General features: G+C 36.1%; 1 long non-coding RNA gene across 1 annotated transcript; it reads right to left on the reverse strand.

Moving 5' to 3' along the window:
• Positions 1-2859: 2859 nt before the first annotated feature.
• On the reverse strand, positions 2860-4501 carry LOC136830974 (uncharacterized). Its single transcript, XR_010850780.1, has 3 exons — positions 4259-4501; positions 3575-3712; positions 2860-3414 (listed from the first exon to the last, which is right to left on the reverse strand). It is a non-coding gene; the product is annotated as an uncharacterized lncRNA (long non-coding RNA).
• Positions 4502-27573: the final 23072 nt, after the last annotated feature.

The following is a 27573-nucleotide window of genomic DNA, read 5'->3' on the forward strand; positions in this document are numbered from 1 at the left end:
GTACTAATGATTTGACCTTCAAGTTCATGACCAAGTTACCAATTCATCGGTAGACGTTACCGATAGATTTTTAGTCGTTTTGTTATGTCTAGATTTTACATCTTCGACTAATTATCGCCTTACCCTAATATATTTCAAGTAGAAAATGATATCTACCATTTCTCAACTGCAATACAGTAATGGTAGATCATTCAAGATTTACGAGAGAGAGAGAGAGAGAGAGAGAGAGAGAGAGAGAGAGAGAGAGAGAGGGAACTACACCGCACTGGCAAACAGTCGGAAGGGTGCCGGCCTATCTAAATTTCCAATTCAAACAATCGGACCATAAAAATAGAGGCTGTGTACCAAATAAACCCGAGTTACTTCACTACAGAAGCAAGAGTAACCAAACAAGAATTTATCTTTACAACCGATAAACCTGATCCCAACTTTGCTTAAAAGTAATGCTCTGTTTAAACCTTCACAAAATTAATTCTGCAATAAAAAATATTTAAGGTAGTTAAAATTTAGATTAATTACCGTTTCATCCAAAGTTACTATTCCAAAGTTTAGTGAAAGCTTTGTGAAACGTCAAAACCAGAGTAATTGTTTCAAGTAACCCAGTGAAAGACTCAAGGGCACGCTTGGAAACAGACCCCCCATCCCCCAAGCTCACTCAACCCTGTTTTGAGGAGAGCGATAGGTTAATTATAATGAAGTCTCGATTTTCACTGGAATGCATATTGAAACTTCTTTCCATATTCCATCGGCCGTTTCCATAGTTTCAGAACTAGGATAGGACCCGTGACTTAAACACCGATCGTTAAAATTCTGCAACAGTTTTTCTTTACAGTCCAAATCAAAAGTCTCTACACATCGGTATACTAAAATCAAGTTCAATTAATCTCTAAATATAGTGTATTAGGTTAGATATAATGAAGGTTCTGGGTGATGTTTGTAAGTACATTTATTACCAGGGAACAGTTGAATTGAATATAAAATTTAGGCCAAAGACCAAGCACTGGGATCTACGAGGTCATTCAGCGCTTAAATGGAAATTGACAGTAAAAGGTTTGAAAGGTATAACAGGAGAAATGCCTCGCAGTTGCACTATGAACCGATTATTAGGAGAGGATGGAGAGCAAGATAGAAGAAAGAATATGATAGGAGGTACAGTAAAAAGAACGAAAACGGTTGGAGCTAGGGGCCGAAGGCACGCTGCAAAGATCTTTAAGTAATGCCTACAGTGCACCACATGAGGTGCACTGACGGCACTACCCCGTAAGGGGACCAGGGAACAGTGGACGAGTTTATCATGCAGAAACATCCTAGTAGACAGAGTACGCAATGATCAGGAACCAGTGGTAAGAAGAGTTCACTCGGGTATCAGTTATCATCAAGCCGCTTTCTATACACATTCAAGACCTAAGGCAAACGCTAGCGAGATGTTCGAATACATCGTGAAGCAGGCATGTACAGGTTAAGTGTGACTATGCAACCTAAAGCAGACTTCTCGTATATATAGTTAGTACTGACTACTGCATAATTCATAAAATCCCAGTGCTTTTAGTTTCAAATTTAGCCCAGAGACCTGAAGCGGCTTCTCATCCACAGCAATGTATGCTACCAACATCGGCGAACATGAGTCCCCAACCAATAGTAGATCATTCATTAAGTAGATAATTCATTATTAAGTAGACAATTCATTAAGTAGATAATTCATTCATTATTAAGTAGACAATTCATTAAGTAGACAATTCATTAAGTAGACAATTCATTAAGTAGACAATTCAATAAGTACACAATTCAATAAGTCACTGCATCAAGTTCTGAGTACCAATAATTGTAATTGCTTGAAATATGAGTACCAATAATTGTAATTGCTTGAAATGATATGAGTACCAATAATTGTAATTGCTTGAAATGATATGAGTACCAATAATTGTAATTGCTTGAAATGATATGAGTACCAATAATTGTAATTGCTTGAAATGATATGAGTACCAATAATTGTAATTGCCTAAAATGATCTTACTGCCTTACGCGTGTCAGTGCTATCATTGTCTAGTTAAAGAAGTTTCTTACAAAATGTAACCTAAATATATGCACTAACACTAACTTAAGTTTCTTTTACTTTCTTACTACTAGCAGAAAAAATGTAACCCAGAACCCACAGAATTCATATTCGAATCTAAAAGTTTAAAGGCCAACCTTATTAGGAACTTCATAACTAACCTTCCCTCATCGACAATGCCATTAATTATAATTTTCATTATCAATTGCTCAAGTTATGAAAGTTCCCCTAATTTTATTATTGTATTTTAAATTAGTCTCCAATTTTAAATTAGTCTCCAAGAATTAAAAGTCTAATTTTATTATTCTAAATTACTTAAAAAGTTGGTCTAATTTTATTAGAATTAAAAGTTCGGCTAATTTTATTAGTTTAAATTACTTGCCAAGAATTTAACATGAATAATTTTATTATGGTCTAAGTACTTAGCTAAAAAGTTGACCTAATTTTATTATACTGTATTCTAAATCACTTAAGAATTAACCTGGGTGACCAGGTTAGTATTAGGTTTGGCATAACCCGTGAAAACAATTTAAACATTAGCAGCAATATATGTGCTACAATCATACTTGGGAACTCCCAAAATTATTCCTTGTAATGGCAAACTCCATCATTCACTCAATAGAAAAAAAATATGACTGAATGAACATAACTGCTGCCTTGGTCCGGTCATGTAGTTCAACCGTAAAGTATGTTTAAATTAACAACAGCATACTGTTCAACTCTCAAAACTGAAATTAGCCAATGCCCAAATAATGTCATAAAACTTAATGTTTAAAATTAATTAGGTTTAAAGATCACACACAAACTGTTCATTAGGACTTTATATTCGGAGAAACTTACCAATATTTACAAATAAGTCTGCACAATACTGTAGGCCTGTAGAATAAGAGTGATTGGCAAGCAGCCAGGAGAAAATTCATTATGACCACAGCACTTCCGTGGTTTTTCCAACTACCAATTCTTGCCTTAGTCCACTCATCTTTAGACAAAAGCTCTAGTCTGCCAAATAAAGCATTCCCGGTTCGCTATCCATCCATTAGGCACTTGTGCTCCAATCACCTGGACACTGTTCCTCGTTGGGTGGGTGGGTTCCGTTCTCAGCTAGCACTCTGCTGGCCGCTAGTTCGAATCTCCGACCGGCCAATGAAGAATAAGTAATTTATTTCTGGTGACAAATTCATTTCTCGTTATAATGTGGTAGGGATTTCACAAGCTGTAGGTCCCGTTGCTAGGTAACCAATTGGTTCCAATCCTTCGGGCCAGCCCTAGGAGAGCTGTTAATCAGCTCGGTGGTCTGGTTAAACCAAGGTATACTTAACTTTCAGCTGAACACAGCAACGGTTTTTACGAATCAAGCGTACCTGGAAAAGATAAACCAGTCTAAATGAATCGTCAGGGTAAATAGCTTCTATCACGAGAGCATCTGTTACCACTAAGTTATGCTAATTTAGCCATGGGAATTTAGCTACTGAAAATCCAAAGTCACCTTTATGCTTTAATTATTTGAAATTATATTAGCACCTTTTTATTCTTCATCTACACATTCAATCAGTAGAGTACTTGAGACTTAAGACGCGAAGAACTCACGAGGAATCCGATTACCAGAAAACACCTTTTAATGCTGCTTCCAATACTGGAGAACGCCATTCCACAGGTAACCTGCCAACAGGAAGATTTACTTCAGTACCCTCCTTAGGAAGGAGAGACGTTCCAATAAAAGAACCTAGTCAAGTTATGAGTTACTAAATTGTTTACTTAAGGTTGCAGTACTTTATTCTTAATAAAGAGTTTAAACTTTAAACTATTAAGTTAAGATAGAAAAAAAATTAAAGTTTGGTTAAGTATTTACACAATATGCCTTTAAAGTGAAGGACCGAAATACAGTCAGTGTCACTATACTTCAAGTTAAGGCAAACATATTCGTTTGCGCAAATTATATGCAAACTTATATTTGATTAAATTGTCAAAGCCTGAATCACTTCAAATTACTGTATATACCTCTCGCCACTCACCAAAAATACAGGTGCCGATTTGTGTTAGTTTAGTTGGAAAGTTAGGTGCAAGCCCTCTCCTGGCGTACGGTAGACAAAAGTCTACCGTACGTCAAGAGAGCCTCCCCCATCAGGGGCGCCGCCCCTGAAGGGGGAGGAATAGCTTGCAAGGATGGGTGGGTTGAGAACGTACTAAAATACGAATACCACTCACCTAAAGATTTTGTATAGTTACCAAATCCAAGGAGTTGACATCCAGAAGTCTTATCTTGTCCAGCCACTAGGGAAACACCGCCAGTCTAGCACAACTTCAAAATATAGATGATCCACCAACATCTGTTTTTATTAAACATTCCGCAAAAGCAATCAAGAAAAGACGACTCTTCGGCCATAAAAACAACCAGAAGCGGCGCTGTAGTGCATCAGCAATAACAAATCACCTAAAAAAAAAAAAAAAAAAAAAAAAAAAAAAAAAAAAAAAAAAACCGATAGGCCGCACGAAAATGTATCAAAAGTAGCAGTTTAAACGCCCAATTCACTCTTGCAGCGGATTAACTAACAGGTTTGTCACTCGAGCACAGTCGTCACCTTCAGAATGTCTTCAAGGACCCGGAACACCCGGCTGAGAAACACTCCACACTGGTCTGTTTCTTCAAAGCATATATTTTGTATTTCAAATTTTTTTTTCTCTCTCTCTCTCTCTCTCTCTCTCTCTCTCTCTCTCTCTCTCTCTCTCTATATATATATATATATATATATATATATATATATATATATATATATATATATATATATATATATTATATATTATATATATGTATACATATGTGTTTGTGTGTGTAACTAATAATTTTATGCAGAACGAAACAATAATTATGATCATGATTATGATCATCCCGATGAGCATGTATGCATGTATGCATATATATATATATATATATATATATATATATATATATATATATATATATATATATATATATATATATATATATATATAAATAATAGATTTTTCAAAATGTAAAAATCCGTTAACCATACTCAACTGAATAAGAAAAATAGATCAAAATTGTCACAAACATTTGCGGTTAAAACAATAGTCAGTGTAGCCTATGAAGAGTAAGGGAGGGAGATTTTTATATTGGAAAGTCTATTGTAACATTATCAAAAAAAAAAATTTTTAAGTCAAAATGCAGTATGAAAAAAATGTGCTCTTAGAAATGTTGAGAGAGAGAGAGAGAGAGAGAGAGAGAGAGAGAGAGAGAGAGAGAGAGAGAGAGAGAGAGAGAAATTCCACTTTCTAACTCTTAAAAAGAAAGTTTTACAATTCTTACGTCCATAATTATATCACTTTACAAAGCAACTGACCGACATTTTAAGATGAACAACTGGCGTTACAACAGTGAAGGTCCCCGAAACCTAATTAGAGAGCGATATTCAATTAATTGACAACTGATTACGAAACACTGGGTCATTCCGGATTCTCATCAGGAAATAAACAGTTGGATCATAATTATTTTTATTTTAATAATCATTATCATTTTGGTTTATGGAATCAGTAAGTCTTATTCACTCATTTTTAGGGGCTCGACCGAAGGATCTGTCATTAAACAAAAGGTCAATATGGAAGCAATATAAAGTTCCAGAATGGACAGCTACCAGACGTAGCCAGTCTGAACGGGTTGAACATTGTACAAGAGAGTACGCAGTCTTGAATGAATATGATATTTAGACCAGAGGCAAAGCACTGGGACCTATGAGGTAATTCAGCTGAAACGGAAATTGACAGTAAAAGGTTTGAAAGGTGTAACAGGAGGAAAACCTCGCAGCTGCTTTAAATGTAAACATAACGTATTTAGTGTTTATTTTATTCACATTCATTAGGTTAAAGTATTCAGATGGGAATTTAAGTATTTGGTTATAAGCGCGAAACTCTGAACTTGAAAACATTCACTAATAGTACTTGGCCAATAGGATTTGTACTACGAAATTTCCTTTCCCAAGGAAGATACAATCTTTTTAATTTACAGGTTTATCGTCGGGATTCGTTTGTGTACTTGAAGGCTTGACTGGATGCGAAGCTGAATAACAACTTTTAGTGCCAGGTAACTACACAATATTCTTTAGATACAAGAGTAGTTGGATAACCCTGATTTTAACTTTCAATCAGTAAGTTTTGGAAGCAGTCTCCGTAGATAGTTTTCAAGTATACGATTCTCCTCTTAGAACAGAATAGAATGTAGACTTGGGACCTATGAGGACATTCAGCGCCGAAACGTTAATTGACAGTAAAAGTTTAAAAGGTGTAACAGGAGGAAAACCTCGCAGTTGCACTTATGAATCAATTTTTAGGAGAGGGTGGAAAGTAACATGGAAGAAAGAGAATAAGAAAGAAGGTACAGCAAAAGGAATTAAAGGGGTTGCAGCTAGGGGCCGAAGGCACGCTGCAAAGAATCTTAAGTAATGCCTACCTACAGTGCACCGCATGAGGCGCACTGACAGCACGACCCTTAATATAAAAAATAAACCTACAGTAGACTTTCTCCTCAGTCAAGAAAGCAATCAATCAATCGCCTGGCGTTGCAGGAACTGTCGTTGATTAATCATCATTTTGGATGCAGGAAGAATGTTTCCCAGATTCGCGGTAATTATTCAGTGGGCGGCCGGTTTGAAATAATTATCTGCGAGGCCATTAAGTATGAAGCACCTGAGTTCTATGTTAGTGAACGAGTCCCAGTTATTCGATGAACTAATTAAACATGCTTACGGTAAGATATAATGTTGTTAGGCTATGAAGGCAAGTAAGGAAAATCGTCCATTTCTTGCTACAAAGTAATGACCTACTGTATATATATATATATATATATATATATATATATATATATATATATATATATATATATATATATTATATATATATATATATATATATATATATATATATAAATATATATATATATATATATATATATATATATATATATATATATATATATATGTATATATATATAATATCCATGTATCTATAAATCTATGTCAATCTGTAAATCTGTATGTCTTATGTATCTATCTATCTATATATAGCTCTCCGGAAACAGATTTTTGTGTACAGAGAAAAAAAGGAAGAGCAATCTGCCAAAGATGAGGTTCAGTCTCTAATGCAGAAATAAAAAAAAAAAAAACTCTTCAAAAATGTTATCGGCCACTGCTACTTGACAGCAAACTTGCCATTTGAAGATAAATGTTTAAGTGATTAACGAAAGGAATGAAAAATTTAGTAAGACCATTCAAACCGCGTTACTCCTAAGCTTGTGAGTTCATCGCAAACGGTCGAGTGCTTGCAGGAAGGAGAAGACAAGACTTCTTAAGTGCCATGTTTTAAGTTATATCTGTAGCAAGAGATAACAGCCATGAATATGCAGCAAAGATATGCTGCCCTAAAATGGAAGACTGCAGTATCTGCAAAAATACAAAACTGAGAAAAACGGTAGATACTGCAGTTTTCCCTTGTCTTACTACTGATTTTGCAGATACAGCAAATGGGGTCCCCTTGATAAAGCTTTGAAGAATCATTCTGAAATTGCAGGAACTTGTGTATTAGCGTTTCACGAGCCCAATAGACGGCATATCTCAATTTCGAAAATTTTGCAGATACTGCAGTTTTCCATTTTAGGGCAGTATGGACCAGAACTGGAAGAGTGTTTGGTCGGCCTTTACTGCAGAGTAGGTGCGAGAGACCTGGTGTGGTCCTGTGGAATCACTAGACAACCGAGAAGGGAGGCTTTGGTCACCGATTAGATCAATTAGAATGAGCCCCTTGTAAACCTGCGCCGAAAACTAAATGCAGTCTAGAAAGAGAACTCAAAACTGTTGATAAATTTGAAGGTTTACATCCTGGAATTTTCAAGTTATTCAACTAAGAATTTTTTAATATTGCATACTGAGCTTATTGGGGAATCATTGTCTCGGAGGAGCTGAAGTTAAGCACTGAAGCATGCAGAACGGTCACAATCTATTACAAAAAACATTTTTAAGTATTTCTTTGTTGAATTATCTTATTTTACCGTAGCATTTAACATTTTACTCATCCGTATGATAAAAAAACAACCTTGTGTCCAGTGCATTAAGGCGTGAAATAATCTAATCTGGAAACAAATCAAAGAGAGAGAGAGAGAGATAGAGAGAAATAGAGATGCATCAGGTACCACACCACACAATGCTTTTGAGGAAGGGAATCCCTTTTCTAATTCAGATAAACTTCAAGTTGCGCACCAAACATAACGAGGTCACTTCTCATCATTCGCAAAATTAGGATATAAGAAATTTGTCTTATCAGCTTCAATCTTATAACTTTGCTAAATATATTGAACAATTAAAACCTGGAATTTTACTTCGTCCCATCCAAAATAACAGCCAAACATACCCAAGGATGTTGAAAGCTCTATAAAGAAAATAAATCAACTCACTGGAATGTTTTACGCCAAGACCCTCGACCTCCATTTTACAGGAAAAAAAGTCAAGAAAAAAGTCACATTAATGTTTCTTAGATAGTGACCCCCCAGGGTTTTAACCCGGTATGTAACCACCTTTGAGGCGTGTTTAGTACAAACCCTTGGGGGTTACCATAAAAGCATAAACAAAAGACTGTAAATCAATGTGAATTTTTTTCTGCGACTTTTTTTACTAGCCAAAATTGTGACTTGTCTTCTGTGACTTTTTCCTGTGACTTTATTACCGTCTACCATCATCAGCGAATGTGCTAAAAAACCCTTGAATAGATTCTAAGCATGTCATCGGGAAGGCTCACATAAACATCCATTAATTTGCAGCATCAGTGAAAACGAATCAACTGTAGCTCTGAGTGATGATTTGAAGAAGTTTGGAGCAATTTACGTGAACCCAGGTAAAAAAGTCACAGGAAAAAAGTGACAGAAAAAAAGTCATAATAATCTTTCCTAGATAGTGACCCCCAAGGGTTTTAACCCGGTATGTATCCACCTTTGCTGCGTGTTTAGTACAATCCCGTTAGGGATTGCCGTATAAACATAAACAAAAGACTGTAAATATCATAAAGATAATGACTCCCAAGAAATATTGTGAATTTTTCCCCTGGCTTTATTACCGCCACCATAAATTAATGTGACTTTTTTTCCCGTGAATGTTTTTCCTAGTCAAAATTATGACTTTTTTTTCCCGGCCACCATTTACGTGAAGTTGCTGATCGCTAATGGCAAATGCCATCCTTCCTAACGTTAAGAATTACGCAGGCAATACCATACGTGCATGCTTTGACTTGAGACTGTATTGCTCATACTAACACGCACATTTTATGGTTCGTCCACACTACATTGCAACAAGTCATAAACACGCTTCTGTAACTTACCGCGCAAACATCACAAACTGGTTGAATGGCAGTCAATGGCTTGGTGGTAGTTCCAACCTGTGATTCGTACGATTATATGGTATTCCTCATGTGGTGCACTGTAGGCATTACTTAAGGTTCTTTGCAGCGTGCATTCGGCCCATAGCTGCAACCCCTTTCGTTCCTTTTACTGTACCTCTTTTCATATTCTCTTTCTTTCATCTTACTTTCCACCCTCTCCAAACTATTGATTCATGGTGCAACTGAGAGGTTTTGCTCCCGTCACACCTTTCAAACCTTTTACTGTCAATTTCCATTTGAGCGCTGAATGACCTCATAGGTCCGAGTGCGTGGCCTTTGGCCTAAATTCTGTATTCAATTCAATTCTTACTTAAGGAAGTTGAAACCGCTTTCAATCTGTCCGTGGCATGGAAGTGATAGGCTGCCGAAGTATGTTAATGATATGATTTATTATAGTATGGATGCACCTTCAAGCTAAAAATAAGAGATTCTTAATGAGCGTTTGTTTAAAACTTACCAAAAATTTATTATAAATCGAAATTATAGCAAAAAAAAAAACTTATTTCAGGTGTTTATGAACATCGGCCTTGCAGCGCCGTAATAGCGTCAACAAATCAATCAAACAGTGATACTAAAACGATTTAATTATCTTTCCAAAGAACCTTGTCTGTTGATGATCTTTGCTCGCATGATGCTTAAAGGTAAATCGAGCGTATATCCTTGAGTGGCGAATTTAAAACATTCTCTTAGCGTGATTGCTTTCCATTGACGTCATAAATCTCAAATGAAAGTGCTCTGACATTTTGCTATTTCGTAATGTTTTTCAGGAACGTGTTTCTGCCATTCATTTAGATACTGCTTGGTATATATTTAAACGGTCTTGAAAATTAATTGTTCATTTCATGCATTAATACTTCACGTTAACTGCATTTAAAAACTATTGCATTTTCCTTTGCTTTTGAGGAACGTGTTTCTGCTGTTCATTTAGAGACTGCTTGGCATATATTTAAATTGTTTTGAAAATTAATTGTTCATTTCATACATTATGGTTTCACGTAAACTGTATTTAAAACCTATTGCTTTTTCCTATCGTTACGTTAATGAATTCTGACTTAAATACTGGTTGGAAGTTGTCAGTATGTTCTTGATTGCTTGTGACAAGTATTCTCCTTACCAGAGAATACTTGTTTGAAAATAATAATTTTAAAACTAGTTTGCATAAAGGTATGCTTTTTAAGCTTTATCCGCAAGGAACAGTATAAATGTTGAAATACGTAGTTTTTTGTTAACTGAACTTAGAAAAGTTATGTAATTAACTTATTTATTTGTTTGAATACTTGTTTGTATAGACTTGACGCCACCTGCATCTCATATCAGGCTCCGATGGTTTGTTGCAAGTTACAGTGACCATTGGTATTTCATAATATAAGGATATTCTCCTTCCGCCCAACATTTATCTGGTATTATAGTCATACTTTCATTCCTAAAGGTCCTTTTATATGAGATTCCTGATGTTCTTGTTGTAAAATCAAACTGAAACAGTTTTTCTGTAAAAAGGAAACAAAACAAAACAAGAGTTGTACTCTTTGACCTCAAAAAAAAAAAAAAAAAATCTGGCATTTTCAAAGGTGACCAAACATTTTTCAAAAAAACGTGGCGTAGATTTTTCCATTGATTATTAAATGCGCAAAGTGCCAAGAATGTCGGAAAATAAACGGCAGAATATATATTCGCAGTCGCTACGGGGTTAATACAGTCGCCACCTGACCTCACTCTGCATACATTTTCACTCTGAGGATTTCCGGCTTTCAAATTTCCTTCGGTTTCCTGACCACAGTCTGAGCAAAAGCTGCCGTCTCTCTGACAGTTATTGAGAGGATATATTGATATTATTGCTATTTTAGTTTTCTGTAAAAGAAAACTATTGAGATGACTATTTGTCTGTCCGTCCGCACTTTTTATGTCCGCCCTCAGATCTTAAAAACTACTGAGGCTAGCGGGCTGCACATTTGTATGTTGATCATCCACCCTCCAGTCATCAAACATACCAAATTACAGCCCTCTGGCCTTAGTAGTTTTTATTTTATTTAAGGTTAAAGTTAGCCATGATCTTGCGTCTGGAACCGCTACAGGTGCCAATAACACTGCCAACACCGGGCTGTGGCTGAAAGTTTCATGGGCCGCGGCTGAGAGTTTCATGGTCCGTGGCTGAGAGTTTCATACAGCACTATACGCTATACAGAAAACTCGATTTTGCTTGTTTAATTGTATATCCACGACCATTATTCTGGAAGGTTAGTTTCAGCAAAGGTTTGATGAAAGTTCTTATTCTCGTAAATATTTAATCCTCATTTCCTCTCTGCTTGTAGGACCCGTTGGGGGCAGTGCCACCAGTGCATCTCACGCGGTGCGCTGTAGGCATTACCTAACGTTCTTTGCAGCGTCCCTTCGGCCCCTAGCTGCAACCCTTTTCATTACTTTTACTGTACCTCCGTTCAGATTTTCTTTCTTCTATCTTACTTTCTACCCTCTCCTAACAATTGTTTTATATGCAACTGAGAGGTTTTCCTCGCTGACACCTTTCAAACCTTTTACCGGCAATTTCCCTTTCAACGTTCAATGACTCCAAGTTCCCAGTTTCTGGTGATAGGCCCAAATTCTATATTCTATTCTATAATTTTGTTCGGATTCCACAACAAAGGCTATTCGCAACGTCCCTTCGGTCCTAGGTAACAACGGTTCTAAGCCACGTAATTTTAAATTCCCAATTCCTTTTTCTATCTTGCTAGCTAACCGGTCCAATTCTCTTAACTCTTAACCGCTCAATGTCTGGTCTTGCCAAACTTCGTAATTCAGATAAACCGAATAACTTAACAACTGTTTTTACGAAGTCTAACGTAGAGCTGCAACATTAAAAAAAACTTTCAATTTTACGAGTTATATTACTAAAACGTCAGGCTTTCATACAACAGAATCCATACATCATCCATTTAATCGAGACATTTTGGAAGCAACTGGAAATATCAGGAGCTTAGGATTTTCCAGATTCCAGTTCCAAACCTGTTAATTTTGATATATTACCACGACCCTCATTTTTTTTTAGGTCGGTAATTATTTCTGAGCTTTTAGTGGTTTATGAATTATTTGTCTGACGTTAATCCTGTTTCACTATCCTTTTTTTGGATGTCACCCTAGTTTGTATCTTCTGATATCATATGCATCTTACATATAGCACTATAGGCATTATGTCCCGTATATATATAGTGCCGTATATATGCATATATATATGCGCTGTATATTACTGGAGGTTCTTTGTATATATATATATATATATATTTATATATATATATATATATATACATATATATATACATATATGTATATATATATAACTATATATATATATATATATATATATATATATATATATATATATATATATATATATATATATATATATATATATTATAACTAAGAGCCCATTTTAATTATGCCGAATTTTTCCAAAATTCATTTGCTTAACAGCTTTCTCTCTTTACCATCCATCGATTAATATTGCCACGCTTCAGATCATGCAGTACCGAATAATGATTTCTATTGACATTATAATAATAAAACACCTCGTCCCTTTCGGTTCCTCTCCTCCATTCACGCCGTTGCAAAATGCAGTTACAGCTTGTGTTCATCCCCAAGTTGGGCTTTTATGCTCTCTTGCTGGATGGGATACCATCTGAGATGCCTTTTTCGCCCATTATGCAAAATAAAGTGCGGTCCTGTATCATGTCTTTAGGGGGTGCGAGAAGAGAGAGAGAGAGAGAGAGAGAGAGAGAGAGAGAGAGAGAGAGAGAGAGAGAGAGAGAGAGAGGAATGGAACCGCTTCTTCTTGTGGATGAGAGCTTTTATGTTTAAAAGTATCTCTGGAAGCTGATGATGATATGGGAGGGATTTCCAGATACTGAAATTTATTAAGAAATAAATGCCCGTATGTTCTTAACTGATGATTGTTTTGGAAGTGGAGAAGAGAGAGAGAGAGAGAGAGAGAGAGAGAGAGAGAGAGAGAGAGAGAGAGAGAGAGAGAGTAGAGGAAGAAGAAGAATGGAGCCGCTTCTTCTGGATGAGAGCTTCCAAGGTCAAAAAGTCTGTGGAAGCTATAGAAGAACCGGGAACGATTTGTAGTTATGAAAATTCCTTCCATAAAATAATATTCCGACACCAGGTTAACCTCGGAGGTCGAGGCATCATAATAATGTTTGAAAAGTGAAAAACCAGCCTCATTATGACCCAGTGCCTCCTGTACTAGTCTACTACGGTTTATTGCTAGTATAGCATTGTGCTAAATTGCCACCGAACAGTTTTATAGGTATTTAAACTTATTGTACCCTTCGAGTCTTGTTTCAAAACTGGTGAACTCAACTGGTATAAAGCAATAAACTCATAGGCTAGGTCGTTGTGGCAATATTAAAAAAAAAATTTTTTCCCGTAACGAGTTTGTATTAATACTTGAGTTATGCTGAAGATTCTTGCTGCAGCCATACATTCAGGTACTTACTGTTAGTATTCATATTATTTAAACATGCATATGTGCATGTGTGAGTGTTTATATATATATATATATATATATATATATATATATATATATATATATATATATATATATATATATATATATATATATTTTATATATCTCTCTATATATATACATATATACAGTATATATATACATATATGTATACATATAAGAGAGAGAGAGAGAGAGAGAGAGAACTTAAGGGTGTACATCCCTCATTCCATTCCTGTAGCCTCTGCTGTAAGTTAGCATGTATGCATGTATATATGTATGCCTGCGTCTTTCTCCTACTCATCATTTAATTCCAGTACAAAAAATTTCTCATTTTCCATCAGCGACGCATCAGGGGAGGCCACATAATTCCTCGGATCTCTTGAGGGGAAACAGCCCAATAAATCAGGAGAAAGAGAATTCTCCCAACATCTGCCGCCCTTCGCTTACCCAGAAGCGCGTCGTTTGTTCCTCCGGAGTTTCTCGGAAGGAAGGTCATAACAGTATTCCCAAATCGTGGGGCGTGGGGAGATGACGTCACGGGGTCCTAAATCGTCGTGTGGGGTGGGGTGGATACGACGCTCCGCTTACCTAGGTCAGGTTGGTCGATGACGTCACGGGTTCTCGGTTCCTATCGTAGATTAGTTGTTTATGGCAGAATTGGGTGTTTGGGGCAAACTTTCATTTTTTTTTTTTGTATATTTCATACATTCTTTAATGGATCATGTGATCGCTTAATTATCGCATGAAGCATATTACTATACTGTCAGGATATATATTAAACTTGTAGGCTAGATTTTTTTTTTATTCATGAAGCCGTTTTAGGTAGATATCTAGCATTTTGGTATAGAGGGTAAATGGAATTCAAATACTGAGAATGATTTCTTTGTTATTTTTTTATGTGAATTTTAAAAATTTGTATACAGAAAGATTAACGTGGTAGCTTACCTATAAGTAACAATGTGAAAGAGTAATGACACCGATATTGTTAATTACGCAAAGAAAACTAAGGTCAATAATATACAGTACTTAACTCAGATTACGAGGGTCCTCGTCATTTGAAATTCTAGACCAGATCACAAAAAATTAGTTTTACAATCCAGGCTCTTGAATCGTTTCCATTTATGATTTTGACAGTTCACCGAATTTACAAATAATTCTCTGGAAAAAATGTGCAATGGAATTCATCTCCAATGTTACTCAGTAATTCAGCGAATATATACCTTTCTGTTGCAAGTTGCGTTCTCTTTGCCGTAGCTATAACAACGTTTCTGTCATCGTAATTAATTTGTTTGTGGCATCCTGCTTGCTATTTGCTACAGAAATAAATCGTTCCTCTGCCAAAGTTATTAAGGTATATAGTGCACTCCGGTTTCTGCTGTGAAAGTTATCAGCCTGTTTATTGTACTCTGCATTCTCTCTGAGACAGGAATGCACATACTTCTGTCAAACTTATCTATCGCAGCCTGATTTGTTTGCTTCAGAAATAAACATACCACTGTCAAAGCTATTAATATGTCTATTTCATCATGTTTTCTCTTTACTGAAGAAAAGGGACTCTTCTGTCATCGCTATTTACCGTCTATTGCATCTATTTGCTTCAGATATAAGAGCTCCGCCTTCCAGAACAACTCACATTTCTATTCAAATTCAAATGTTTCTCCTTGAAAAAGCATTCCCTGCATTCTCCTTGCTTTCTGTTAGCTAAAGAAATAATGTCTGTTACAACTTCATTTCAGTTATTGAAACATGCATTCTCCTTGCTAAAGAAAAAGCACTTCTTCAGTTATTCCCCTGTCTATTGTATCTTGCTTTCTGTTAGCTACAGAAATAATGTCTGTTGCCAAAAACAACTCTCATTTCTATTCAAATGTCTATTGAATCATGCTTTCTCCTTGCTAAAGGAAAAGCACTTCTCCGTCAGATATTCCCCTGCCTATCGCATCCTGCTTTCTGTTTCCTACAGAAATAATGCCTCTGTTGCCCAAACAACTCACGTGTCTATTACCTCATTTTTCCCTTCGAAAGAAAGAGACCCCTGCCATACCCGTAAGCAAGGTATGGCGCCTTTGTCTCTCTTCAAAGAGAATTATCAAAGAGGCGGAAAGCCTAGGCGAGGAACGCAGGAGTGGAACGTGAAGGAAATAACAAAAGAAGGAGAATACTGGACACGTATGATTCACGTGTATCCTTTTGTAGTCGTAATGATAATCTGGGCATTTGTAATAACATGAAAGAGTAAATGCAGAGCGAGAGCGAACGAAGAATGGACGAGGAAGGCAATATATGAATGGGGAGAGAGAGAGAGAGAGAGAGAGAGAGAGAGAGAGAGAAAGAGAGAGAGAGAGAGCTTAGAATTTGAACAAAACAAAAAGATTGCTATGACCTCATAATCAAAGAAAGAAAGAAAGGAACCAAGAAAGAGAATAAAGGATGTGTGTAAGAGACAGACAGACAGACAGAGAAAATTTGAATAATATATCAGTGGGAAAACATTGCCAATACCTAATCATCAAAGAGAGAACAAATCAGAGAAAAGGAAAGATTAATGTGAAAACTCCAGTGCAAAGAACTCAAAAAAGAGAGAGAGAGAGAGAGAGAGAGAGAGAGAGAGAGAGAGTTTTGCACCAAGAGAAAAAGATTGTCAATTCTCTCATCATCAAAGCAAGAGAAAGAGTCATATAGAAGAGAGAGAGAAAAGATTGTCAATTCTCTCATCATCAAAGAGAGAAGTTCATATGCAAGCAAGAGAGAGAGAGAGAGAGAGAGAGAGAGAGAGAGAGAGAAAGCAAGGGAAAAAGAGTCAATTCTCTCATCATCAAAGAAAGAAAGAGTCATATAGAAAGTGAGAGAGAGAGAGAGAGAATATACTAAATTAAAAGGAGAGCGAAGCGTCATGAATACACTTAGCTTTCTCTCCTCTCTCTCCTCGAGGTCATTCACACTCCCCCCAGTCCTGACCTTTTGCTCTCTCTTTAAAATGAGGACGAACTTGTCCCCAGTTACGACTCCAATTTGTGCCGAGAGAGATCCCCCCCTCTAAGATCTTAATGCTTCCGAAGGGTTACTTGTTCCTCGCTGAAAGAGAGAGAGAGAGAGAGAGAGAGAGAGAAAGCTTGTATGTCCTTCATAAACGATAAGAATATATATATATATATATATATATATATATATATATATATATATATATATATATATATATATATATATATATATATATATATATAGATATATATATAGATATATATAGAGATATATATATATTGTACGTTCTTTATAAACGATGGAAATAAAGATAGATAGAGAGAGAGAGAGAGAGAGAGAGAGAGAGAGAGAGAGAGAGAGAGAGAGAGAGAGAGAGAGCTTGTACGTTCTTTATAAACGATGGAAATAAAGATATGAGAGAGAGAGAGAGAGAGAGAGAGAGAGAGAGAATTTAGCAATTGTTACCAGAAGCTAATGGAATGATTTCAAAGAGCTGGAGAGGGATATTACACTAACATTCATAAAAGATGCAAAAAAAAAAAAAAAACAGGGAGAGAGAGAGAGAGAGAGAGAGAGAGAGAGAGAGAGAGAGAGAGAGGACAGGATTATAATAGTGAAAATAACCGGTAAACGATCAACCAGAAATTAGCGAAACCTTACCACGTCATGAAAGCAAGCAGAATGTCAATAACGATATGGAAAGCTTCCTCTTCTTCCCGCTTTCAAGACGAAAAGGAAAACGGAAATTAAGATTTTTTTATGACCAGGATAAAAGTAAGGTGATGATAAAGACTCTAACTTCTCAAGCGCCTCACCTAAACCATTTTCCAGTTTGCTCAGCTAATTACGCTGTAAGACAGGCCGTGATTGCACTCTCCTGGATTTGCTCTGCGAGTTTTGGTATCCTAGAGTGCCTTGCTACTGGGTTTAGGTCTTTGCTTTAGTATATATATATATATATATATATATATATATATATATATATATATATATATATATATATATATATATATATATATATTTCATTATATATATATATATATATATATATATATATATATTATATTATGTATATATTTATATATATATATATATATATATATATATATATATATATATATATATATATATATATATATATATATATATATATATATATATATATATATGTAAAGGCCTTTTCTGAGCCTATACTTGATTTCAGTCTCTGTTTTATGAACAGAGGTTTGATCTCGCTTATCCCGAGACATTGTGTGATAGCAGTAACGTGAGCCGGCATCATAAGTTATATCTTTCCCTAACTAAAATCTAAGGACTAATGGAATGAGACACTAAGTACAAAACTAAAACCCTTTATTGACAAAAATCAACGAAAATAACTTCTTAAAAATTACGAAAAATGAAATCCAATGTTTCATATAACTATCAGAAAATCTTCTAAGGAAATAATGCTCCAAAATCATAAACCCCAATTACAGAAAATAACTCATCTGTCAAAACATGAACACGTCAATCAATTAAAACAGGTCATCTCAAATGTCATACCACTCTCATCCTTGTAGGAGGGAGAGAGGAAAAAGGAATAGGAATGGAGTGGAACAGAAATACCGGTGAAAGAAGAAACGTCACATTAAAAATCATAAAATGTAAAAAATTGCAGAAACACACATTTCACTGTCACAGGAGATACCGTGTATTCACAGTTGTGAAAAACGAAGTCTAAAAACGTATATGAATTCTTACTCACTCCACAAGTCCTCTGGGACAGTCTCCATGTGAAAAAATCACTCACATCTTCAGACACACATGAATCGGATCTCACAAGTCCAATTCGAACAACAGTTCCTCCCATTATATTCATTATGTAACGCACGAACAAACGTACTTTTGTATGACATCATTCGAGGTCAAAGTTCGGCAAGACACGGCTCTGTACTTCGAGGCGTCACGAAGTACACGTACACACCGTACATTATTAAGAAGCATCCTTCAAAAACCGGATTTTGTAACTGGTTCAGCTTCTAGAACGTTCTTTGCTGAAAACGCATTTGCCAGCCCGTGTCTTGTCACCAAGGAGGTTTCTTCGACCCTTGTGGTATGCGAATGTTTCAGCAGTTTCCTATCTGCTGCGTACAGTGAAAATGGACCCTGCGAATAGCTGACCCAACTTTTCAAAGGTCACCTTCGCGAGCCTTTACATATATATATAAATTATATACATATACATGAAATGGTGAATATGCACGTTTGTTAAAATAATTTAACATAATTATCTATAAAGTACAAAGTTTAATTTTTTATTTATCTACCTCTAAATTCATAATGTCATGGGGATACCTTAAGATTCCTGCACCTGTTCTAAAATTATTCATCTTTCTTGGGCATTACAAATATTGTATTTCTTTCCTTATCTTCATTAAATTCTCATTGAGATGAAATATCTTAATAGGTTATATGAACCACAGTTTCTATTTTCCTTTTTTTATAAAAGACACTCCAGTGGTTTGAGAGTTCCTGCCACAATTTCATGCTTGAAATTTACATTGCCTTTGAGGTAGGACTCTTAATATCCTTCTTGAGTTCTGAATCTCCTTCTTATACCAGGCTTTCTAAGGAGGATGTCGGTCCTACTCCTTCTCATTCCGAGTGGCGTTTTCTCCTTCACCTGAGGAACGAGGTGTGTCCTTAATTAAGAGGTAAGATTTATTCAGTGTTTGCTCTCTTTATTTTTCTTTGTTATCAACAGGATGATGTTCATTATTTTCCTGTGTTTTTGTTCACTTTTATTCATATTTGGCATCTAATTATGTAGCTATATTTGAAGTACTCGAGGAGAAGCACCAACATTTCATCAATTTATACGTACTGCAGTACACATTTACGTAGATTATGGGTTTTGAATTTATATTAGATGTTCACAAACTGAGCCATAGAATTAATCATATGTCCCAGAGATGTCATGGGAGTTACCATACACAGGTGACTTTGCATAATCATGTTTACCTGCCTGCTATAGACCAGGACACTTCTTCAAGAACCTGAGGTTAATCTTTTTAAGTTTCCCTACAATTTCAGTCTTGCACCAGTAGTAATCTACTTTAGTTGTTGATGGATATTTACGTAACACGCCCAAAACTAAGAATTAAATTCCATCACGGTCTTCCGTCATTTGGAAAGGCAAACTCAACTTCTGCTTTATAAAGGAAGTTTATTTACAGACGCAAATATAGGGAACAAGACCGGGTCACCGAAAGGTGCCGTCAGGCTGAACAAGGGCATAGGTAGAGTTTCATTTCTGGTTGTTTTCTCAGATATACAATACCAGTTACAGCAGTGGTTCTTGACTTTTCTCAATGTATGTAACCCTTTCAAATCAGCAGTCAGTTCTCGCACCCACTGAATTGCTGGAAAAAATTATTATTATTATTATTATTATTATTATTATTATTATTATTATTATTATTATTATTATTATTATTATTATTATTATTATTATTTAATTTTTATTTTATTTTATTTTATTTCATTTTATTTTCTTTTTTTAATTTTTTGGCAGAAAAATTAACATGCGTATATAAAAATACATTTTGTTGTAATTATTCATAGGGATCCTCGCACCCCTTAGGAACCGGCTTCGCACCCCGAGCACCCCCTAGGGGTGCGAGCACTCGTGGTTAAGAACCTCTGAGTTACAGTATTCAAAATAACAGTCTTATTTTCTACCCAAGGAGCTAAGAGGGGCACTATGGCAGAAAATAGGCTTAGGTACCTTGTCAGAGAAGCTTTAATACTAGGGACTTTTTTTTTTCTAAGTGAAATTTAGAATAAACTGTAGTGAAGTGAACAATATATCTTTTAAAGATCAATTGACTATTCAGTTATTATTAAAATCACAGTATTGTTTCTAGATAAAGAGTTAAAGGAATCAACATGGCAAAATCAGGCATATATGACTTTTAAAGAAAACTTGATGACACTGATTTTTAATCAGAGCAGAAATTAGAATAATTATGCTCAGAGAAAAACGACGCCATTTCTGGGCGAGATTTCACGAAGGGGGCGTCAGTTTTGGGGACAGGTGACGGACACAATGAGCACAGGTACTAGGGCCCAGGTGGAACCCCTTGGCTTGTATGAACTCAGAGGTCGATCCCTCGCGTTAGTACAATTCAGAGCGAACCTGTCCAGAGGTAACCTGTCAACTGGCCATGTCTGAAGATTCCTATTGATTCGCTTCCTTAACCTGTCTGTTGCCTCCGCCAGTCATGATGCCTTTGATGAAATGGACGATAAAACGGATTAATTTGGGCAGGGCTGTGGGTCGTTCTTAGGGAGCCAAGGCCAAAGAGGAGGTTCCTTATTTGCATTTAACGTTTTCCAAAGAATTCAAAGGAGCTATAAAAAATACAGGATAGGAGTAGGATTCTATTGAAAGGGAATGAGCAACAGAAGGTTGAAAATTAAGCATAGAAAGAGACTTTGACAGAAAAATGTTAGAATTCCACGTCAGTCTAATTCAAGATTGTTTGAAAAGTTAGGTCAACTAGATGGAGAAATAAAAATGAATGAAAAAGCGAGATATTTGAATGTCACATTGCATTTATATTTAATACTAGAGTATCCATGCCGTCAAAAATGGCGGTGATATAAGAGAGGGTCGAGACGGCAGGTCCTGAGCCTAGGGATGTTATGTACCGCTCTGAAGCTTGGCCAAGGAACACTCATTCTTCATACTTGTATAAGGGACATTACTGAGAGAGGCTGACCCCGGACTGGACGATACCAGACCTAAAGGTGAAGCTCATTATTCATAGAACATCGTTGTTACACACAGAAAAACTAATACTGTAGTTACACATTACATTAATAAATAAACCAGGTTACTAGTTGGTACTCTTTTCCCACTAGAATCATCTGTAATTGGATTTGTAGAATACGCACTCTAGATTTTTTTAGGTTTCATTATGAACCACTGCTGCTTGCATTAGACTCCCAAGGTCTGTTAAGGATTTCTAAGCTTTGATATTTAGAATGAGGTCGCTAGTCTCATGGGGATGTCCCCAAGAAGATGTCAACGGTAAGTAATGTGCCAATCGGTTCAGACATATTTATTAGTGGTCACCTATCCAAGCACTGACCAAACCCAATAATATTTAACTTCCTAGTATAAGAATCAGTTAATGTTTATTTCTACTACTATTATGAAAACTAGTGACGAAAACACTTTTCCACAGCAGAGATTAAATCATCATAATAAAATATCTCAGGAACGGATGAGCAGGTTTATATAAAACTTGGTGAGGGTTTTCGTTGATTGATTCTTTCCTTAACTGATTAACATGACTGACGAAGAAGCATTTTTATTTTATTTTTTTTGGTGAAGAAAAGTATGTCAATGTCATAACAAAATACTCTGATAACAGATGAGCGAGTTTAGGTGAATCCTGTTAAAATCAAACGATTAACATTTTGTATGATTGCTATTATTATTGTATGTCACTGTGTCGTAACAATATACCTCGATAATGGATGAACGTGTTTTGATGAATCTGTAAAAACAATGAATGTTTGACAATGAATACCACCCAAACTTCTCATAGACTAACTCGTACATTACCAGTTTTCTTGCTAATAATGAAATATAATGAATAAAAAGGACATCTGGAGAATGACTAAACGGTTTTTGATGAGATTCAGTGAAATAATTCATTAGGTAACATCAAGTTCAGAATCACCAATTTGATGAATACTGTAAATGCAGTTAACATATAATATGAAGAGACACTTTCCTTTAGCGAAAAGAAAGTATATATATATATATATATATATATATATATATATATATATATATATATATATATATATATATATAATCAGAAAGCTACAAACGTCTAATATCACACTGAAATAATATATTTTCATATTTGTTACCGAAGGGGGAATTTTTAGTTGATAATAAGTCCACACAGCGACGGACGAGAAATCAGGACTACAGTGACGCACTAACGAAATCGGCCACAAGAGAGGTATAAGTGAATAACATCTCCCATCAACTCACCCGTCGAACTCAGGTGTTTTGCGTTTGGAGACGATATCCACCCACCTCTGCCATGTTGACCGTGTGTAGTACGTTTATAAAGAGCCATATGACTATTTATCACATCACCGTGATTCATATACAATCAGAAAGCTACAAACGTCCTTAAATATCCAATTCACTCTACCTCGGAAATAATATATTTTCATATATGTTACCGAAGGGGAATTTTTAGTTGATAATAAGTCCACCGTCCCGTGGGGTCGAACCAGCGACGGACGAGGAATCAGGACTACAGTGACGCACTAACGAAATCGGCCACAAACGCACTACACGGTCAACATGGCAGAGGTGGGTGGATATCGTCTCCAAACGCAAAACACCTGAGTTCGACGGGTGAGTTGATGGGAGATGTTATTCACTTATACCTCTCTTGTGGCCAATTTCGTTAGTGCGTCACTGTAGTCCTGATTCCTCGTCCGTCGCTGGTTCGACCTCACGGGACGGTGGACTTATTATCAACTAAAATTCCCCTTCGGTAACATATATGAAAATATATTATTTCTGTAGAGTGAATTGGATATTTAAGGACGTTTGTAGCTTTCTGATTGTATATGAATCACGGTGATGTGATAAATAGTCATAATATGGCTACGTGCGACAAACGCACTACACGGTCAACATGGCAGAGGTGGGTGGATATCGTCTCCAAACGCAAAACACCTGAGTTCGACGGGTGAGTTGATGGGAGATGTTATTCACTTATACCTCTTTGTGGCCGATTTCGTTAGTGCGTCACTGTAATCCTGATTCCTCGTCCGTCGCTGGTTCGACCCCACGGGACGGTGAACTTATTATCAACTAAAAATTCCCTTCGGTAACATATATGAAAATATATTATTTCCGAGGTAGAGTGAATTGATATTTAAGGATGTTTGTAGCTTTCTGATTGTATATGAATCACGGTGATGTGATAAATAGTCATAATATGGCTACGTCGACAAACGCACTACACGGTCAACATGGCAGAGGTGGGTGGATATCGTCTCCAAACGCAAAACACCTGAGTTCGACGGGTGAGTTGATGGGAGATGTTATTCACTTATACCTCTCTTGTGGCCGATTTCGTTAGTGCGTCACTGTAGTCCTGATTCCTCGTCCGTCGCTGGTCTGACCCCACGGGACGGTGGACTTATTATCAACTAAAAATTCCCTTCGGTAACATATATGAAAATATATTATTTCCGAGGTAGAGTGAATTGGATATTTAAGGACGTTTGTAGCTTTCTGATTGTATATGAATCACGGTGATGTGATAAATAGTCATATATATATATATATATATATATATATATATATATATATATATATATATATATATATATATATATATATATATATATCACTGTGTTTTGACTCGACCAAGCACAGAGAGAGAGAGAGAGAGAGAGAGAGAGAGAACTTTTACGTTCTTTATAAACGATGGAAATAAAAACATCAGAGAGAGAGAGAGAGATAGAGAGAGAGAGAGAGAGAGAGAGAGAGATAGAGAGAGAGAGAGAGAGAGAGAGAACGCGTACATTCTTTATAAACGATAGAAATAAAAACATCAGAGAGAGAGAGAGAGAGAGAGAGAGAGAGGGTTTGCAATTGTTACCAGTGGCTAGTGAAATGGTTTCAAAGAGCCTGAGACGGATTTTACACTAATGTTAATAAAAGACGCAAAGAAACAAGAGAGAGAGAGACAGAGAGAGAGAGACTTGACAGAGATGAATGTAACTGCCTTAAAGAGCATATCCCAGTCAAAAGAACTCATGGCAACCCGGGGGGTGATCGGGGGGGCGGGGGCCAAAAGGCTTGCGACATGCGACTCGGATGAAGCGAACGGAGAAGGGAAGAAAAAAAAAAACGGCTTGAAATTTAATCGTGGATGACACACACGAGTGGCACTGGGAAGAGACAGAGGCTGTCGGTTAATCTCTTTTGAGGTTAACAGGTGTATGGTTGTGATGTTGTTGAGAGAGAGAGAGAGAGAGAGATAAAAATATATTTGCCTGAAAAACTCATATATATATATATATATATATATATATATATATATATATATATATATATATATATATATATATATATATATATATATATATATATATATATATAGAGAGAGAGAGAGAGAGAGAGAGAGAGAGAGAGAGAGAGAGAGAGAGAGAGAGTGTGTGTGTGTGTGTGTGTGTGTGTGTGAGGATTTAGGTATCCTTGGCAAAGAAACGGCATAAGTCATAATTATGTTTCCATTCAAAACACGTGAGGATAGCAAAGAGAGAGAGAGAGAGAGAGAGAGAGAGAGAGAGAGAGAGAGAGAGAGAGAGAGAGAGATTTTAATATTCTAAACCAAAAATGCAAAGAGAGAGAGAGAGAGAGAGAGAGAGAGAGATAACAACATGCATATTCCCATGTTTATTCCAAACAACCAAAAAAAAAAATGTTCTATGAATCGGAAACGTGAGCAAACGATCTTAGGCAATCAGGCAAACGATCGCAAGCAAACAATCGAAGGATATCATGCAAACAAGCAAACGAAAGGCACGGAGGATGTTTCGGGCCACATCAAGTCCCGGGAGTCGATATCTGGACTTAATGAGGGTTTGTTTACAAGTCAAGAGTCTTCCCCCATTTAACAAGTAAAAAATGCGCCGAAGCTTCTTCGGCTCAATCAAGTTTTCTTTACAGCCACTACAGCGTATAATTTAGGCCACTGAAAATAGATTTATCTTTCGGTGGTCTCGGTATAATGCAGTATGAAACTTTAACCACGGCCCGATGGCGGCCTATCCTATATCGTTGCCAGAAGCACGATTATGGCTAACTTTAACTTTCAATAATATAAAAACTACTGGCGCTAAAGGGCTACAATTTGGTATGTTTGATGATTGGAGGATGGATGATCAACATACCAATTTGCAGCCCTCTAGACTCAATAGTTTTTAAGATATGAGGGTGGACAGAAGAAGTGCGGACAGAAAAAGTGCGGTTAGAAAAAAGTGCAGACAGAATAAAGTGCGGACGAACATACAAAGCCGGCACAATATTTTTCTTTTACAGAAAACTTAAAGTGAAGACGACTCCCTCATTGAAAATTGGTTCATCTAGATGAGTATTTATTAGAGCATCAAATTATTGCTGTCATTATTACTCTCTGAATTATCTCTATTTGTATCTGTAAAGCGACATTGTTGCTGGTCATATTATCTCTTATCAGATCGTGAAATTATTATTTTTTCTATTGCTGGCTATATTATCTCTTACTGTTTTTGTAAAGCGAGCTTTCTGTATGTGAGAGTGAAAAATAAGATTAAAGACAAGTAATAAATGAATAAGAATCAATCAACTAACAAATTAAGAAAGATAAATATAAAGAACACATTGTAGAAATAACATTAAGGTCGTCTTAAACAGTGAATTGGCATCGCAGCGTCTCTTAAAAATTATTAAAATCAATGTTACTGAATAAAGGTGGAATCCTTTTCAGAATGTAATAGCTACGAGTTGTTCTTCTCAGCGAATATTTTTCATTTTGACAAGATGCCCTTCAAGTGCAACCTTTTGAATAATGGTTTAATTCAAAGTTTTGTAAAGATAGGGAGTTTGATAGGAAATATTTTGATGAACAAGCTTATTTTTTTTTCAAACCTTATGAATAATTGTTTACTTCAAAGTTTTGTAAAGATGAGGAGTTTGATAGGAAATATTTTGATGAACAAGCTTATTTTTTCAAACCTTATGAATAATTGTTTAATTCAAAGTTTTGTAAAGATGAGGAGTTTGATAGGAAATATTTTGATGAACAAGTTTTTTTTTCAAAATGCCGTTAGGAAAAAAGTTTGGTAGAAAAAATAGCTTTGTTAATGATACAAAGAAGTAAAAATTATAGTCCAGTTTGATAAGTTGGTCTTGAAGTGAAACCACATGAATAATGTTTTAATGCAATGCTTTGTAAAGAACAAGGAGTTTGATATACATCATCTCTCTCTCTCTCTCTCTCTCTCTCTCTCTCTCTCTCTCTCTCAACAACATCACAACCATACGCCTATTAACCTCAAAAAGAGATTAACCGACAGCCGCTCTTCCCAGTGCCACTCGTAAGTGTCATCCACGATTAAATTTCAAGCCTTTTTTATTCTTCTCTTGTCTGTTCGCTTCATCCGAGTCGCATGTCGCAAGCCTTTTGCTCCCCCCCCCCACCCCACCCCCCGGTTGCCATGACTTCTTCTTCTTTTGACTGGGATATGCTCTTTAAAAAGGCAGTTACATTCATCTCTCTCTCTCTCTCTCTCTCTCTCTCTCTCTCTCTCTCTCTCTCTCTCTCTCCTGTTTCTTTGCGTCTTTTATTAACATTAATGTATAATCCCTCTCAAGTTCTTTGAAATCATTTCATTAGCCGCTAGTAACAATTGCAAACTCTCTCTCTCTCTCTCTCTCTCTCTCTCTCTCTCTCTTTCTCTCTCTCTCTGATGTTTTTATTTCTATCGCTTATAAAGAACGTACAGGTCCTCTCTCTCTCTCTCT

Source organism: Macrobrachium rosenbergii, chromosome 47 (assembly GCF_040412425.1).
Source record: "Macrobrachium rosenbergii isolate ZJJX-2024 chromosome 47, ASM4041242v1, whole genome shotgun sequence".
In the NCBI taxonomy this organism is placed as follows: Eukaryota; Metazoa; Arthropoda; class Malacostraca; order Decapoda; family Palaemonidae; genus Macrobrachium; species Macrobrachium rosenbergii.